We start from the raw sequence: 19,294 nt of genomic DNA, 5'->3' as shown, positions 1-19,294 counted from the left end.
GGCACTGTCTGCTCTCCCAAAGATCTGTTGTTCTTGGCACCTCCAAGGAGCTACCATCCCCATTGGAGCCAATGTTAGAGTCGGTCTTGTCAGTCCTCCATCCGAGATCAAAACTCTTTCTGCATTTCATTTTTAGGTGTCTCGCTCCATTCACTCAGCTGCATTCCGCTAGGGGCATGCCATAAATCGGATGGAAGGGTCTTGCCAGTCATTACCCCTCATGCTTTGTACCTGCTGGCTCAGCTCTGTTCATCAAAGTTCATTAAATGACAGTCAATATTTGGTATTTTAATGGGAAAAAAATCATATCAGTCATAGGTCTAGGGTTTCATAAGTCGTGTTTTCAGAGTACCCAAACATGCCAGCAGGCCAGAGGGAGGTTCAACAAGTTTCATCTCCAGATTTTCATCATCCATGATGCTCAAGGGTGATTCCTCTTCAAAACTCTGTTTTGAAGAGGAAATCGTCAAATTAATGTTGAGGAAATAGTCAAATTAATGTTTATGATAAATATGTAAAGTTCTCCAACATGAAAGCACTTGAAACGTTGGTTCTGGTCATCCTTTGCCAAATGCCATGACAGCTGCTCCTGCAAAAAATTGCCAAAAATTTCATCATTTTAGTCAAAAATCCAAAAAGAGAAGGTGAAATACAGAGTTGTATTAAGTTGTGGAAAAAGTGCCCAAATGAAACATTGCAAAGTGGGTTTTGAAGAAACAAAAATTAAACCCATGACTCCATGCTTTTATATGGATTTTCTCATAAGAATCAAAAGTCATTTTACATGCCATGGTCGGAGAGAAATCATTTCAAAGTAATTTGGTGAGCCAGCACATGTTTTGGATGAAGTTGGAGGTGTCTTGACAGGCGCGGCACAGGCGGAGTGGCGTGGCACACTGAGGGAGCGCGACGCACTGGGCGTGACCACACAGTGTTAAATAACACGGCGCGGCACACTGGGTATGTTGCGCGGCACATACGCATAAAAGCCCAATTTTTCTCAGAACTGCAACAAATTGACGTTTAATCCCGTGAAATTGCCAGGTGGGGTCGATCTCTCAGTGTTTTATCCATTTTTATGTTAGTATGATGATGGTTTATGGCTGCTTATGGTTGCATTAAAAACTCTTAAACCCTACCACTTAAAGTCATCAAAACAATTGCTATTAGGGTTGCAAATTCATTGTGTTGGTGCGAAGGTTCCTCCTCCATTTCATTTTTCCCTTCTTTCCATCGTTCCCTTCTTCCCTATTCCATTTTTCCCATTTTTCCCTATCCTAAAACGTTACTAAACTCATATTCCCTATCCCATCTGCTCATTTGTCAAATGTAAAACCCCAAAACCTACCCTATATAAAATTTCCTAAAACCCCCTACATGTCCCTAAATAAAATTCCTCGTCACAGTCCCTAATCCCTTTATATTATTCCCCTTCCTAACAGTCCCTTGTTGCATTTTTCCCCTTGGTGGCAGATTTCGACACATCACAAAAGCAGTCCAAACACAGTTTTATCACCAACGTCTTTTTCTCTAAGGCAGTGGAAAAACAGCAGTCATGGCATCTAAGCATGCATCGGACTATGAAATGGAAACCCAAGGCGACTCATCCTCGGAAGAACAGGCTCCCCGGAGGCCTCACAAAAGTGGCAGACATGTTAGAGAAGAACCGACCACCCTTATAGAATTGCAGGCCTGCCCTCTTGCTATGTCGTGTTTCCAGCATCAGTCATGCTTTGAGTTTTGTCAAAAGGTGGCTAGTGTTCAATTTCATCATGAGCTGGCTCGTCTATTCGTGATGCACTTACATGGAGATCATGCTACTTTAGCTGGGGTCACCTTCACACTTACACCAGAATCTGTCTCATTAGCGACCGGCATACCAAACATTAGAGAACCATGGAACAAGAAGCAGAAGATTGATCGACATCATTATGAGCCATATATTAAAACCACTTTCTTGAGGCAGCTCCAAAGAGTCTTTCCATTCCGATATCTGAAATATGAATATGCTCCACTAATGAGATTTTTCATGAAATATTTCAGCTGTGAGGGACGATTCTCTCGTCTTTATGCTTATCACATCAGGTTGCTCATGCATTTCACCAGGGTACGGATGATGAACATTCCATATTTCATTTGCCGGAACATAGAGAGGATGACCACATTTATACAGGGCATCACTTGGGAGGATTTCATCTCTCGTGACTTCTTCAGAGCTTCACGGGGAGTAGCAGAGGTTAAGCATGAAGGTGAACCTTCTCATCAGTATGAGTGCCATGAGACTGCTAGTGTGCCTGTTTTCATCACATATCAGAGAGGCACCAGACATTTGTTTGCAGCGACAAAGCAAGTGTTATCTCCACCCGGGGTGGAAGGGGCCTCGCTTCCTCCATCAGCGTCACAGGTACAGGACAAAGGCAAAACGCCAATGCAGGATGAGGGGCCTTCAGGTGAGCCATCAGGTGAACGAGAGACTGACTTCATTCTCCTTCATGATGATGATATTGATACGGGTCTGCAAAGTGCACAACTTAGAGAGATCATCCAGGAGCAGTAAACTAAGATCGAAGCCTTATCCCTTGACTTGGAGAGGGCTAAGTGGAACATGAAATACTTGAAGCAAAGGAGCAAACAACTTGAAGATTAGCAGGCAATCATGGAGCTACAGAACATCCGCGAGAATCGCCAAGCTGCACAAAGGAGGAGAGTTGAGCTCACGTCAGAGCAAAATGATAAACACTGTTAAGTTGCTGTTGAGGGGTTTTATGTTGTATAAAGGTGGTCATTCTCTCTATGTTCCGGCAAATGAAATACAGAATGTTCATCATTCGTACTCTGGTGAAATGCATGAGCAACCTGATGTGATAAGCATAAAGACGAGAGAATCGTCCCTCACGGCTGAAATATTTAATGATCAATCTCATTAGTGGAGCATATTCATCTTTCAGATATCGGAATGGAAAGACTCTTTGGAGCTGCCTCAAGAAAGTGGTTTTAATATATGGCTCATAATGATGCCGATCAATCTTCTGCTTCTTGTTCCATGGTTCTCCAATGTTCGGTATGTCGATCGCTAATGAGACAGATTCTGGTGTAAGTGTGAAGGTGACCCCAGCTAAAGTAGCCTGATCTCCATGTAAGTGCAGCATGAATAGACGAGCCAGCTCATGATGAAATTGAACACTAGCCACCTTTTGACAAAACTCAAAGCATGACTGACGCTGGAAACACGACATAGCAAGAGGGCAGGCCTGCAATTCTGTAAGGGTGGTCGGTTCTTCTCTAACATGTCTGCCACTTTTGTGAGGCCTCTGGGGAGCCTGTTCTTCCGAGGATGAGTCGCTTTGGGTTTCCATTTCATAGTCCGATGCATGCTCAGATGCCATGACTGCTGTTTTTCCACTGCCTTAGAGAAAAAGATGCTGGTGATAAAACTGTGTTTGGACTGCTTTTGTGATGTGTTGAAATCTGCCACCAAGGGGAAAAATGCAACAAGGGACTGTTAGGAAGGGGAATAATATGAAGGGATTAGGGACTATGAGGAGGAATTTTATTTAGGGACATGTAGGGGGTTTTAGGAAATTTTATATAGGGTAGGGTTTGGGGTTTTACATTTGACAAATGAGCGAAGGCGATAGGGAATAGGAGTTTAGTAACGTTTTAGGATAGGGAAAAATGGGAAAAATGGAATAGGGAAGAAGGGAATGATGGAAAGAAGGTAAAAATGAAATGGAGGAGGAACCTTGGCACCAACACAATGAATTTGCAACCCTAACAACAATTGTTTTGATGACTTTAAGTGGTAGGGTTTAAGAGTTTTTAATGCAACCATAAGCAGCCATAAACCATCATCATACTAACATAAAAATAGATGAAACACTGAGAGATCGACCCCACCTGGCAATTTCATGGGATTAAACGACAATTTGTTGCAATTCTGAGAAAAATCGGGCTTTTATGCGTATGCGCCGCGCCGTTTGAGTGTGCCGCGCCCGTGTTATTTAACACTGTGTGGTCGCGCCCAGTGCGCCGCGCCACTCCACCTGTGCGCCGCGTCTGTCTAGACACTTCCAACTTCATCCAAAACGTGTGCTGGCTCACCAAATTCCTTTGAAATGATTTTTCTCTTACCTTGGCATGTAAAATGACTTTGATTCTTATGAGAAAATCCATATAAAGGCATGGAGTCATGGGTTTAATTTTTGTTTCTTCAAAACTCACTTTGCAATGTTTCATTTGGGCACTTTTTCGACAACTTGATACAACTTTGTGCTTCACCTTCTCTTTTTGGATTTTTGACTAAAATGATGAAATTTTTGGCAATTTTTTTGCAGGAGCAGCTGTCATGGCATTTGGCAAAGGATGACCAGAACCAGCTTTTCAAGTGCTTTCATGTTGGAGAACTTTACATATTTATCATAAACATTAATTTGACGATTTCCTCTTCAAAACAGAGTTTTGAAGAGGAATCACCCTTGAGCATCGATGATGAAAATCTGGAGATGAAACTTGTTGAACCTCCCTTTGGGCTGCTGGCATGTTTGGGTACTCTGAAAACACGACTTATGAAACCCTAGATCTATGACTGATATAATTTTTTGCCCATTAAAATACCAAATACCGACTGTCATTTAATGAACTTTGATGAACAGAGCTGAGCCAGCAAGTACAAAGCATGAGGGGTAATGACTGGCAAGACCCTTCCATCCGATTTATGGCATGCCCCTAGCGGAATGCAGTTGAGTGAATGGAGCGAGACACCTAAAAATGAAATGCAGAAAGAGTTTTGATCTCAGATGGAGGATTGACAAGACCGACTTTAACACGTCCAATCCTAGATTCAAAATCACTTGATCCATCTCGTATTCCCCGATCTGCGCAGTTAATCTCATCTCTCTTCCTATTCGAGTTGTGTGCTTTCCGAGCTTCCAAACTACCCGCGGTTCTCCTGGCGCGGTCCCAGCACATCTAGCTATGAGTTCTTGCAGTCCCTTCACAGCTTTGCTATCGCGTGACAGCTTCATGCATGTCTCTAAGAATGTAGTGAGCATTGAGGGGTCCATTTCCGGTTCCAGTTTGTCTTTACTTCTTGAAGTAGAGGCATTCGCGAAGCTCTTCTTAGCCTCCATGAATGTCTCCTTAGCGCGCTTTAAATCGAATTCTGGTTCCTTTTTTGGAGCCTTGCAAACCCATGCACTCTCTTTGGGTTGTTTGCCTTTGTCATCTCCTATCATGATACCACTTCGGGGCACGATATTTACATTCGGGTCCTCATCGCGTGGCTTAGACCTCATCATTTGTAGGTTCTGAGTCGAGGCAGGTTGGAGTGTTCCTTTATCGCGCAACCTCGCTATCAGTGTGGGACAGTCGTCCGTCTCATGATCGAACTGGGTACAATAAGCATGATGGTATCGTCGGATTTGTACAATCGCGGGCATAATGCCCTGGCCCTCCACAATTGTAACATATCAGTTGGCCGCGACCTTTTCCTGGTCCCATTTCACCTCGACCTCGTTTGCGCCCCTGAAATCCAGTGCGTGCCATCCCTGCATTTTGATCGAGGGCCTGTGTTTCGTTCTGGACTCTGTAGGTAGGAGTCTGATCCATCATCAGTTCATAACTACTAGAGGTGCGCTCATCGTGGCCTATTGACTTGCAGAAATTACAGAACAACTGCTAGGAAGTCTGTGTATACTTCTGTAATAGATGGCAGTTATCTGTAGCATGCTTCCTTCCTATCTGACAAATCACGCACCATAATGCAGGCACCGCGCTCGGTCCTACTTGTGCCCCTGGTCTCAATGGCATTGGTCCTCCTCCTTCCAGGTAAGTTTGCGAAGAATGGACAATGGTCCTTGTCATGTCCCCAGCCTTTACACTTTACGCACCATACCTCCTTGCGCGCTTCTGGGCGAGCTGTCCTGTCTCGTTTCAAACTTTGCATCTCAAGGCACAAGTTTTTCAACTGTGGATGGATCTGTTGAACTCCCAGGTTAGGGTCCTGTATCTGGGTCTCGTGTAGTCTCATTGTGATCTCCAAGGCCTCGGCCTTAGTGGTTAGCGTCTGTTGTGATAACGCATTCCTTAGATGCAGCGTTAGCGAAGCTACAAACCATGCACGATGTTTCTCATCCGTCAAGGTCATATCGGCTTCACGAATTGTACACTTCAGTCTCTGATCCAACTCCCAGGGGGTCTCGCTGGGAAGCATCGCAATTTCCTTAAACCCAATGATCGAATGTGTCTTTGATTTTGGCCTGCTAAATTCCTTGTTTAGCGCAGCTTGGATATCCGCGATCCCTATGTTCGGATTGTGATTGGAGTGCTTAATCTACCAAGTCAGTGCGAGATCCTGCAGAACGCTGACCAATGTTGCTTTCTTTATATTGTCATCTGTGACTCCCTGCGCTTCCCATACAACCCTTACTACAAACCAAAATTGGTCTGGATCTTCATTCCCTACTCCTTTGAACACCGACAATTTTATCGTGCTTGCCATATTGAACTGTGGTGGTGGCAGAGGTGGTGTGGGCGAAGACGGGGGTGAAGATGGTGAAACTGGCGGTGGTGTAGGTGGAAGTGGTATGCACGGAATTCGCTGCTTTATCAAACTGATCGCACTTCTTGGTGAGACCTTCGCGAGCTCTTCCTCGCTTTCTCACGGAGGTGAAATCCAAGGGCTAGTTTCTAGTTCTGCGCTACCTTCGTTTCTGTAGATCTTCCCACTTCGTGTACCCCCAAACATCAATTTATTCGCATAACCCGCTTTTCACATAGTAGCATTTTAATCCAAGTGTTCAAAGATTTAATGTACTTACCTCGCGGTCCTTTGAGGAAGCGTCGTTCCACCTCGCTATAGCTGACTGAAGTATCTACCACAAACTCGATGATAAATCCTCCTATAATTCAATCGAGCCAATGATCCATAGCGCGCGCGATCTTATCTTCCGATGCTTCCAATATGCGCACCAACTCTGGAGTCCACACAATAGGTTTGTCGAGCCTACACCTTCCTTGACTGTCTGCTAGCTTCGCGATCCACTCGTACAACTCAAAGGGGAAGGATGTAAAGAAAATTTCGTGGATTTCCATATATAAGTAGCAATCTAACCACTCTTCCTTTGATAATCGCGGATTCTTGTTTTCCTGCACCACGAACTCGTGAATCTTCCTGTCCAACCACTCTTCAATTCCTTTCTTTGTCAGATTCTAGTGATACGACATCAGACATCTTTATGCAGATCCTGGTCCCGGAAATGGAACCATTTGTTGGCTTAGTGGGGCTTGACCTAGGTTCAGAGTTAATTTAGCCAAACAAATCCCTGTACCACTGGCCCTTTCGGCAACAGTCCGTGTAGTGTGGACTGAGGTCTCACCCCTAGTAGTATGGGAGGGTGCTAGAACTAGGTTTCCGCACCCTGGAGATGTCTGATGAGTTCAAGTGGTCTACGGCTTGACCCCGCGTGCAAGTCACTTCAGGCACTTCCTCGTATATCGCAGCCTGATATACTGCCTTCACGCAACCCTACTCAGGGGTTGAACGCTGCGCTTCTATGTTATTAGCCAAGCCCTTACTGGTATTCCAATGTCAGCTGATTATTTCAGCCTACTTGCGAGTTTCAAGTTATACTTAACAACATAAACCATTCATACAGGTGCACGCAATAAATAAACAATATATTTGCAATTTATATCAACCATGCATTAACCCAAGAACAGATACACAGAATTATGATAAAACTTCTCTTTATTAATTCCTTCCTTGGTTATGGACTTGACTTTGCCTTGCGCACTCAGCTGCAGGGGTCCGCGCACTCAGCTGCAGATTACTAGGCCTCTGCGCACTCAGCTGCAGAGCCTTCTCCTACTCTACGACCCAAAGACACACTTTACACTTGCGACTTAATCACTTAGAGTTGTTACTCCTCTCTATCATTCTATCTCTACTTAGAGCATCGCTCTATTTATACAATCCCATGGTTTGCCGGCCATGGGTAGGTTTATTTAGCCTACATTACATTACAAAACTAGGACAGACAACCCTGTGATTCTATCATACTTTTGAGCTCTGCGCCCGCAATTCGCGGAGCTTTACAACAAGATTCGGTCAAAGCTTGGGCTTTGAGCCCCAAAACATGCCTTGGGAAGATTCCCTACCTAACACATTTTACCAGTTTTAATGTCAAAGGTTGACATTAATCTATTTTGATCATCAGGTGTCTGTTTGAAATACTGGGCATATGTTTCAGCCTTCAATGCCTCATTCCTCAACTTGATTTATTTGCACTTCTCTTTTATATCTTTCTCTTTATCCACTGGTTTACTGGACGAAGAGACTTTAATACTAAGTTGTTTTTCAATAATTTGAGTATTTGAGGTGGAAGGTTGATGAGTTTCCTCTGAAACTACTGGAGTTGTATTCTTTTTAACCACTGTGTCAGTATCAATGATTTCAACTGTCTCAATGGTCTCCTCTTGCTCATTTACAGGATTAAGCTTGGGCTTCTTCCTGTACATGATTTCAAACTTGTCATCTGTAGTATCCATTTCAAAGCTAGAGCCTTCTTCCCTAGTTCTTTTTACATTTCTGTCCTTCATGGCTGGAGTCTATAGAATGGGGCTAATACCCATCTGTCCCTGTGGGGTTGGAACCTGCAGAAAAGAACTAGTATCTATCTGCTTTTCCACGTTTAATAAGGTATTTTCCACATCTATTAAGGTATTTTCCAACCACTCTGACTGGTTAGCATATCTTTCAATGTTTGGCCTAGACTCATGCATAAAAGGGCTTAATTTGAACTTGAGCCTTAACTTGTCTATGACTCCATTAGGGTCATACTACCACATAAAACTGCTGCTGAACTTCATTTTCTGTAAAAAATTATCTGTGTCTTGTCCAACTTCCCTATTATTACAAATAAAAGGGCCCTGTTGGTTTTTGATTTTGAACCGTGTTTTCTTCCTAGCTGGCAGAAAATTGACCTCATCTGAGTTTATGATCTGCCTGAAATACTCCAATGCAAATATCCTCATGGGGAGGTATTGGGGCAGCTTGTAAGGGGTGAGTTGGCATCCTTATATCCGTATTTCAGTGTGGTACTGCTATAGATACAGTCTCCTACTCTACTGTTCTTAGACAACTGCAAAACACTTTTTATCTCATCATTGATTCTAGGTTGATTGCTCCTGGTTAGCATGTTTACAACTGGATGATCAAAGGAATCAATGAACTCTTTATCACTGAAAACAGTGGAATATTTTTGGATTAAGGGTGTCCAAAAGATGACAAATCTTGGATGGACCTTAGTGTCCAACTTTTGGATGCTAACTAGAAACTTTTCTGACTAGAAATACAAGACCATGTGGAACAATATTGAAGAGTATTTGAATACTCTTTCATTTGGTAGTCTGATCAATTGATCATGGATTCTATCTGTCAAGAACTAGGCAAAATTGAAAATTGCAGCTGGAGGCTTGCCTAGGAAAAAAGTAGAGAGGAAAGCTAGTACATGTTCATCTACAAACTCATCAGTAGTATACCCTAGGATACAAGACATCATGGTTATAATTTGTTTGGCTTTTTCAAAGAAAATGGTGGCAGAGTATGGAGGACTATCTGTAGGAGTATGAGACTCTTATAGGATGAAAGTCTGAAAGATTTGAGCCCTCTTGGGAAGGTCCAGCTTGATGTAAAGTTCAAGTAAGGCTTCAATGGAAAATGGGGTCTCATTTGGGCTTGGCTGGATCTGCAACATTTGATTTATGGACTCAGCAGTGATTGTAAATAAAATATGTTGTTCAGGAGAGATTATGGCTCTTTGATTTGGGATAGGGCAAGCTTGGCAGAAGTTGATGATTTTTGGGAACAGGTATACATTTGGGAACAAGTATTTGGGCAAATTTGATTCCCATAGATGAATGTCATCATTTTGGTTCAGGAATTTATCTTTACTTCAGCAGTGGAGCTTTAATAGGTGGCTAGAGGTAGATGTGTCTTTAATTTGAAAATATTTGTCTGCTAATGGGAGGTGGTCAATGTCCAGGTGAGTGGTTTGCAGGGGTTTTTCAATCAGAATGCTTTGGGAAGCTATAATTTGGTTTATTTTATTGAATTATTCTTTCTGTGGCTTAGGAGTAAGCTTAGGGGCTCTAGAACAGTAGGAAGGGCGAATATAATCTGCAGAAAAAAGGCCTTTGGATGCACAGTGGGTTTATTCTAGTTTGGCATGGTCTTTTAATTAATTTAATCAATTAACCTTTCATTAATGACTGTGCAGAGCTTTAAACAAAGGGTCGTCCTGGTTCTTTCAAGAATACGTGGAAAATGGAGATTTGGTGTGCAATTAGGGATGTATGGTAGCAACAGAGGTCTCTGAAGCTTGAATTTTATGTGCTGCTTCAATTTGGAATCTGCAGGGTCTTCAGGTTGTAAATGGGTTGAAAACGGTTGAATAGGGTTTCCGGGCATTGGAATTAGTTGATAGAGGTGTTTGCAACGAAAAATCAATGAAAAGAGTGAAAAGGGGGCTTTTTCGGATTTTAACTAACAATGGTTAAATTTTGGCGCGGGATTAACGAATGAACAATGAGCGGTTTGCTTTTACGTGGGGAGGTGGTTTTATGCCATATTGCACCACTTTTGGGTGGAGGGCGGTATTTTTCGAGAGCACGCGATACAACGTGGTGCTGCCACATAACGAAACAATGATCGACCAAAACCGTGAATCTTGTGTGCTTTTGGGATTTTAAGTATTAGACGATGGGAGCGTGCGATATGGATATGGGCCATTAGATCTCGAGGTGGGAGAGCAGAGGGCTATCGCACTGTGAAGTTGCGAGGGCGGAGTTGGGGAGTGGGGTCGGGTTTAATTACAATGAAATGTAATTAATTAGAAAGTAATTAGGGGATTTTGATATATGAGATGGGTTAATAGGGTATTAGAGAATTATAAAAATGGGGGTTTAAATATATACAGCCGGATTATGGGTTAGAAAATAACATAGGGGTTAAGTTTAAAGGGTATTGGGGAGGGTTTTTAATGGGGTCCGACACATTTAACCTTTCAAACTTAGGATAAAGGGATTTTAGTGGGTTTGTAAGGGAAAAAGGGAAATTAATAAGGGGGGGGGGGGTATTATTTGTGATGGGAATGGGTTTCACATTAGGGAAAGGGGTTTTGGGAAGGGGGAATGGAATGAAATAAGGGAGAAAGTGGAATGAAGGGGAGGGGATATTTTTACAAGGGAAAATACCTCTTTTGAAAATGAAAAATAATGAAGGGGAAAATGAAGGGAAATTAATAAAGGGGTTTAGTGAAATGACCTTTGCCTTTAATAATTCCTCCTGCACATGAAACATAGGATCAAGTATGATGAATATGCATTTGAGCTAGCAACCTTGTGCATTTCCAAAACTTCTTCTACCTACTCTTTATTTACCCTAGCATTTTCTCTTCATTCATTGGGTGCATTTGAGCTTGTTGACCCTTCATTTCTTTTTCTTTGATAAACAAACTATCTAATTCTAACCTTATAACTTCCAATGGCTCAGATTAAACTGATGAGCTCATTATTATTCTCTACCTAACTACTAATCTGCCAAGATTAAACAATTTGGCTAGATCTTTATTCTCTATCTATTAACATGAAATTTAAAGCATGAATGAATCAAGTTTAAACTACTTTGACCATCATGGATTTGTGGCATTTTTGACAAGCTGCACACAATATTATTTTGCAAAGTAAAGTAAAAAAGGAGTGGCATTTGAATTTGCACACTTTCAGAATCTATTTTGATCTCTTTTTGTGGGGTTCATATCTTATACTTTTTTGATCTTTTTCTTTCTTTTAGTCCTTTGATTATTCTTTTAGGACTTACCCTCTTTACATTTTTTATTTTTAATATGGGAAAACATTTCGCAGAAAGCAAATGTATTTATAATATTACAAGACTAACCATAGCCAATTCAAAATTATGAATCCTATTATTATAGGACCCTAATAGTGGCTCCACATGGGGATGGAATTTCCTGGTGAAATGTCAAGAACTTTAAGATTAGTAGCCTTTGAAACTTTGACTGTGGTTTCCTTGTAACCGTGTCTCTGTGATCTGCTTTATTCATACATATGTTGGTACATCTTTCAAAGCTCAGGGCCTTCTCTTCGCGCTTCAACCTCAAAAGATTATCATCCAATCCAATCTAAACTTTGCAATGTTATGTACAATGAGGAACGTAAACACATGAAATAATGTTAATCTGGGGTCAAGTAATGCCTCAACATTCTACCATTGACTGGTCCACTTGGTAAATCTGTTCCATCTAACTGCCTCAAAAAAAATGCATTGTTACCTCTTTAACCATAAATGATATAAGGGCCTTGCCATAGAAAATCAAATTTACAATGTTTACCCTTTTCTTCTCTTCTAGAATCCCATTTGAGTACTTTATCACCTATGTAAAAGTCATCAACTTTGGTTTTCTTGTCAAAAATCTTTTTGATTTTATTGTGGATCACTTGTGATTTGACATAGACTTCTTCTCTGGTTTGCTGCAAATGTATTGTCTAATTTATCCTCCTTTGGATATCATTGGACTCTACCTGCAGTTCTTGAATCATTTTCATCACTGGTACTCCTAAAGAAGATGGGAAAACAACATCCATTCTATATACTAGTTGGTAAGGAGATGTACCAATGGATTTTTTGGTAGTTAGTCTGTCTGCCCATAAGGCATTAACCAACATTATGTTCCCGGTCTTCTTGTTGTCTTCTAGCAGTTTCTTGATGATATTAACAAGGCTTTTGTTTGAGTATTCTGCAAGTCCATTACCTTGAGGGTAATAGGCAGTGGAATGGCCAAGGGTAATGTGATATCTGTTACAAAAGTCTACCATTTTCTTGGATTTGAAAGCAGCTGCATTATCAATAATGAGCTTTTGGTGGCATCCAAATCTTGAAAGGATATTGTTTTCAAGGAATGAGATGATGACAAAATCAGTGGCTTGTTTAGAAGGGATGGCTTCTATCCATTTAGTAAAGTAATCAGTGGCTGTCTAAATCCATTTATGCTGGGATGAGGAGGGTAGGTGTATTTCCCCAATGAAGTCTAAACTCCATTGTTGAAAAGGGATTTCTGCTGAGATGGGTTTGAGGGGTAAAGGCAAGAGTTTCTTCTTGCCTTCAAATATTTGGCATTTATGACAGGAGGTCACATATTTTCGGACATCTGCAAAAATGGTGGGCTAGTAAAAACCCACCCTTAAAATCTTATCAGCAATTGTTTTCCAGTATAGGTGTTTTCCACAGTATCTTGCATGAAATTCTTGCATAAACTTGTCAGCTTCATCTTTTAATAAATAATTCAACAAAATGCCACCATTATCTTTCCAAAATAAAGCATTATCTATGATACAATATTTCATTGATTTCATTTTCAAGAATCTACCTTTAGTCCTAGATAAACCAGGAGGAGCTTGTAGGTTTAGTAAAACAAATATGATATCTGCATACCAAGGTGAATCTATGAAAGTTTCACTGATCTGTGGAGTCGCCATCTCTTCCTGATCATCTAGGGCACCAATGAAATTTATATCTAAGGCCTGATAGTTCGATTCAACCATGAGTTTAGCTAAACCTTGGCCTTTGATAAGTTTTGTAGGCTTTATTTCAATGTCATATTCCAAAATGGTGGCAATCCATTTGCCTCTCTTTCCTTCAGGCCCATTTTGTGTTAAGATGTCCTTTACTACTGAATTTGGAACATATGCAATGATGTGTGAGTATAAGATGTACACTCTGAAATCTTTAATAGCTTTCACTAAAGCAAGTGCTTGTTTTTCCATTATGTTGTACTTTAGTGTAACATCTCTCAAATATTTGCTGAAAAATGCAATAGGTTGCTCATAACCTTGATAATTCTTTTACAACAAGACTGCTGCAATAGTATGTCCTGAAGCAAAAGAAAAGATTATAATTTTTTTTTCGAAATTAGGACTTGTGAGAACTGGTGTTTTAGTAAGGGCTTCTTTGATTGTCTCAAAACACTGTTTAGCCTCTACTGTCCACTTAAGTGCTGAATCTTTCTTTAACATGTTATTTAATTCTCGGATTAATTCTCCCAAGTTAGAAATGAATCTTCTAAGAATATTTATTTTATCTAAGAATGATTGCAATTCTTTAATGTTCCTAGGATGATTGATGTTTAGGATTGCCTCTCTTCTTACTGGATCTCTTCTAATTCCATCTTTTGATAATATGTGTCCTAAGAGTTTACCTTCTTCTAATCCAAAAAGTGATTTTTTAGGATTTAAGGATATGCCAAATTTTCTACATTTAATAAAAACTCTTCTTAAATGATCTAGATGTTCATTGTCTGAATTGGAATACACTGTGATATCATCTTGGTAAACAACTAAAAAGTCATGGATTTCTTTTGCAAAGGCTATGTCCATTGCTCTTTGGAACGTTGCTCCAGCATTCATCAATCCAAAAAGCATTTTCAAATATATGAACGTACCCCTGGGAGTGGTAAATGCAGTCCTTGCTTGATCCTCTGGTTGGACTAAGACTTAGTTGTATCCAGAAAATCCATCCAGTAATGAAATTCTGGATGACCCTACTACCCTCTGTAGAATATGGTCCATTTTAGGGAGGGGATAGTTATCTTTTAGTGATACTTTGTTCAAGTTTCTGAAATCAACACAGAGTCTGATTTCTCCTGTTTTCTTTCTTGTGGTGACTAAATTAGAGACCCAATCTGAATATCTAATTGGTGCTATGATTTGTGCATCATACATCATTTTTACTTCTTTTTCAATTAATGGCATAAGAACTGGATTAATTCTCCTAAGATTTTGTTTAAAGGGTTTCTGATCTTCTTTGATGGGTATCTTATGTTGAATAATGCTGGTATCATAAGACTTGAGGTCTTCATAACTCCAGGCAAAGACATCTTGAAATTCTTTAAACAGACTTATGTATTTCAACTTTTCATCTGGAGGTAATGCTTTGGATATTTTAATAAGCTTAGGTTTTTCTTCTGTTCCTATGTTACATTCTTCTATGTCTGATCTTAAAGGCTCCATTTTTGGTTTTCTAGCTACATCATTTGAATCAAACAAATCTTCTAATGGGACTAATCCCTTAGGAAAAAAATTATTTTTAAGGTTTAAAATCTCATAATCATCATTGATTATTTCTTCTATTTCTACTTTTTCTAAATTATCTATTTCTACTTTAGTGAATTTAGTGGGTTTATTTACATCTAAAGCATTTATATCTATCTCACTATTTATGATGTTATCTACTGTACAATCAATATCTATGTTACAGTTTTGGAATTCTCCCTCAGCATTCATGAAATCATAGATTTGAGAATCTTGTGAAAAAATCTGCCAATATTTCAGATTATCAGGTATAACAAGTCCGTGTCTTACTTTTGTAGTGTACTGGTGGTTGGGATGAAAATGTAATCTACAAGTGCTAGGAAAAGTAGCTAAACTGTGAGCTTGCATGTTCTGTTTCTTAAGAATAACATCAAAATCCGTTTCAAGAAGTTCCTTAATCAGATCTAGAACAGTTTCTCTGTATTGGTTGAGTCTAGGATTATTCACAGAATACCCTCCTTTAATTTGTTTTATGATCAATTCCGAGTCTCCCATGATAGAAACTCTCTTGGCTCCAAGTTTTCTTACAATTTGCAGTCCTAAGATTAAAGCTTCATACTCTGCCATGTTGTTTGTGCATTTAAAGTTTAATCTAAAGGCATGACCTTCAGAATGATTATTTTCCATGTTATGAATCCAAACTCCTGCACCTGCTCCTAATCTATTTATAGAGCCATCAAAATCTAAATGCCATAGAGACTCATGTGTTATGTTTTCACTATCAGGTGCTTTGTATTTTTCTTCTACAGTTGTGATTTCATTTTTGCCATTGTCTGAATTATACAAGATAAATGAGTCCATATCAGAATGCATGGAGTATATAGGGTAATTCTGTGGTTTTTCTGAACTACTTACCATGTATTTCATCAAGGTTTCTCTGTAAAGCTTTCTTTGCTGACCAAATACAGAGATGGTAGCATATGACATGTCTAACTGTAGAGATCCCTGCAATTTTTCTCCCCATGAGCGAGATAATAACATTCCATACTTGGGTGGGATATCAGCAACTACTATGTCCATAACAATACTCTTTGTTGGGCACTGGACTAGAGTTACACACAAATCTTTAATCAGGGTGTTAACACCCAGGTTGTTCTCTATGACTCCCAAGGGAATACGGCCGGGGTAACCACTAACCAATCTTTGGATCACAGTTTCTAGCCAAACTGTAATCAGAGAGGGCTCTCTCTTTATGATTTGCCTCTGTTATGATGGAATTTTAGGCTAGCTATTTATGCTCAGGTTTTGGTTTAAGTTTTGGTTGAAGGATTTCTTTCAGGTCTTATGATGTAGTGTTTAGATAGTGAAATACCATTGGGCAATGGAGTCTGGAGTTGTGAAATGACTTGATGTACAGGACTGGTGTTGTTCAAACTGCAGGGCCTATTGTGTATTTTAGACAAACAAAATTAGATTAGATGATGAGGTATGTCAACTGATAGAAAGCAATTAAGAATTTTCTATTAAGTTGGTGAGGTGAAAGTGAACACACTGCACAGGAGCATGACTTGAATTCCTGTGACAAAGGCCACTGTGAAAGGTGTATTCTGAAAGTGCAGCAATTAAGAATTACACTTATCTAGATTACAGCTGAAGAAAAACATTCATAAACAACACAGATTGAACTCAGGGTACTCAGTGAATAAATCCTGAAAGTTATTCTTTTTCCTTGCTGCTTAGTATTGAAAATTAGATAACATATATGGATTTTAACAAAAACAACTAATTAACAGGGAGAGTTACAGAGACTTATTGTATGGTGAAATACACAGGAATCCAGCAGTCATCAACAGGCATCAGAACGCATTCAACATTTCAGACATCCGAGAAATTCCATCGCTTTCTTTATTAGACTTCAGAAAGGATTACAGCATAAGAGTTTCTTTTGGAGAAATCAACAACAACCCCTTAAACTTATGCGAGGGGCAAATATATACTCTCGGTCTTTACAAAAATATCTGAGTTCTAAGTTATCTCAGTTTTAATAATCTCAACAACTCTTAAGATATTTACATCAGAAAGTTATTACAGCATTGAATATAAAGTAAATGTGTCTTTATACTTTGTCAGAAGATATTTTTAGCCTTTGGAGGCTGCTAAGTCGGTTGGAGTGACCTGCATAACTGCTGTGACAATGCGTTCTTTGAGCTGCGTTGCTGTAGATTTTCGGCCTGGACACCTGTAGCTTTTATTTTGCCTTTTGGCCGAAATCTCTGCTGAGTTGGCTCAGCTTTTAACCTTAACTGTATGCTGATCCCTTTGCAGCTGTCCTGTGTATGGAAGTTTTTTCCTTTTATATGAGCAAAAAGTTGCTGAATGGCACGCTGTTTATAAAATAGTTTGTATAGCATTGGTCCACCATTCTTGAGTAGGTAACTGATGCCTTAGGATTGCACCCATGGTCTCTTCTGCTTCTGTGTACTTGAAAAAGTTGGGAGCTGCATCAAAAAGATGATTGATCTCATTCATTATGAAAAATAGACTTTCTACCTTGTTGTAGATAGTCTGTCCTGTAGCTGGCCCTGTTTCCTCTGAGCTGCTGGGCCTTTCATTGATCTGGCTGGTGGCAAAGGTGTTGACCCTTTTGGCATATTGGTCATGGGTGTATAATCTCCCTGCGTTATTCAGTAAACCAGGGAGCCCTCTGCTTTCCAACACCTGAAACTTCTCCATAAATTTGTTTACCTCGGTCTGCATGTCTTGGGTTCTTCTGTCTAATGTCTGTACCAAATTCTTGAGTGTGAGAACCCTTTTGATTGACTGGATGTGCTCAGTTCTGTTAGGTATGCCCATGGCAGCCAACTGACTGCTTGTTTTGTGGTTGAGCACATTGATCATCCTTGTTGCTATTTCAGGCGTGCTGCCTAGAGCAGCCCTTGCTTTGTGAATTTCTGCTCGTGCTCTTGGAATGAGCTCTAATTGCTCGTGGATGGTCTCTATAAACTGCCATTGGTCAGTAATAGATTGGCCAATATTGGCCCACAGCACAGTTTTTAATTCAGCAGTTACCTTGTCCAGTGTGAGCTCCTTTTCCAGCTCTGTTATTCTTCTCTTTAAAGTTTTGACATCCTTTTCTTTCTCAGCCACATTTCTTTTGCTTTTATCATACTTGTCATTCACACTGGCTAGGGATTGTTTGACTTCATTGAGCTCTTTCATTTGAGCTTCCAGGACTTGTATTTCAGTTTGCAGCTTCTGCATATCCAGACTATGAGTCTGTTCTGTTGTTGGTGAAGCTGTTGATGTAGTCGGTGCTGTTGCTTCTGTTTGTTGAGAAGGAGGAGCAGTAGTAGTGGCATCTTCTTCCAGATTGATAGTTTCAGGAGGAGGTTGGGAAGTCTGCCCTTCTTCTCTTTGTGCCAAGGTGGCCTGTAATGCTGCCCGTGCTGCTTCTGCCTCTCCTAGCTTTTCCTGTGTTTGCATCAGCTGTTTGTACAGGGTTACCAGCAGAGTGTTTGCCCGTTCATCATGTCTTTGTTGGGCTACCTCATCAGTCTGAGGGTGAATGGTGGCTGGGAGTTTGATTTTCCTTCTTAAAGCTGCCAAATCTGCATCCCTTAATTTCAGGATCTCTTGTATGCCTTTGATATCTTTGGGATCATGCCCAATCTCTATAATAATGTCCTCTAAGGTCCTTATTCTGTTGTCTTTTGCCTGGGATGATGCTTTCTCCAATTCCAACTGGGCAGCTGTATTATTAAGGCTATTATGTAGCCTGTAATTGTCTAAGGTTTGGTCTGCTAATGAAGCATAGACCATCTCACCCGTTTGTTTGTGTAGTTCAATTTTGTCCATCAGGTGGATGTCTTTAGCCATGACCTCCAAGTTGGTCCTCAGATAATCTGAAGTAGATTGTGGCTGAAGTGCTGTTGGCATAAAATGACTCATGATCATTTTGCCTTCTTGTAGATCAAAGGCAGACATGAGCCTTTGTTGATTTGTAGGAGCCATGTTCAGCAGATGATTGTACAGCTGTATCCTGATAGGCTCATTTCTCTTTTTGATTTCGATGAACTGTTGCTTAATGCCAAGTTCACCTTCCTTTTGCTGCCTTGAGGAGCTGACCTCTCCTCCCAATGTCCTATCTTGTTCCTGTTGGAAGGAACTAGCTGATGTTTCCCTGCTAGGT

Source organism: Pinus tabuliformis, chromosome 5_2 (genome assembly GCF_031772625.1).
Source record: "Pinus tabuliformis cultivar Carrire ecotype Pingquan chromosome 5_2, CPIR1, whole genome shotgun sequence".
NCBI lineage: Eukaryota > Viridiplantae > Streptophyta > Pinopsida > Pinales > Pinaceae > Pinus > Pinus tabuliformis.
This window is presented reverse-complemented; position numbering follows the sequence as displayed.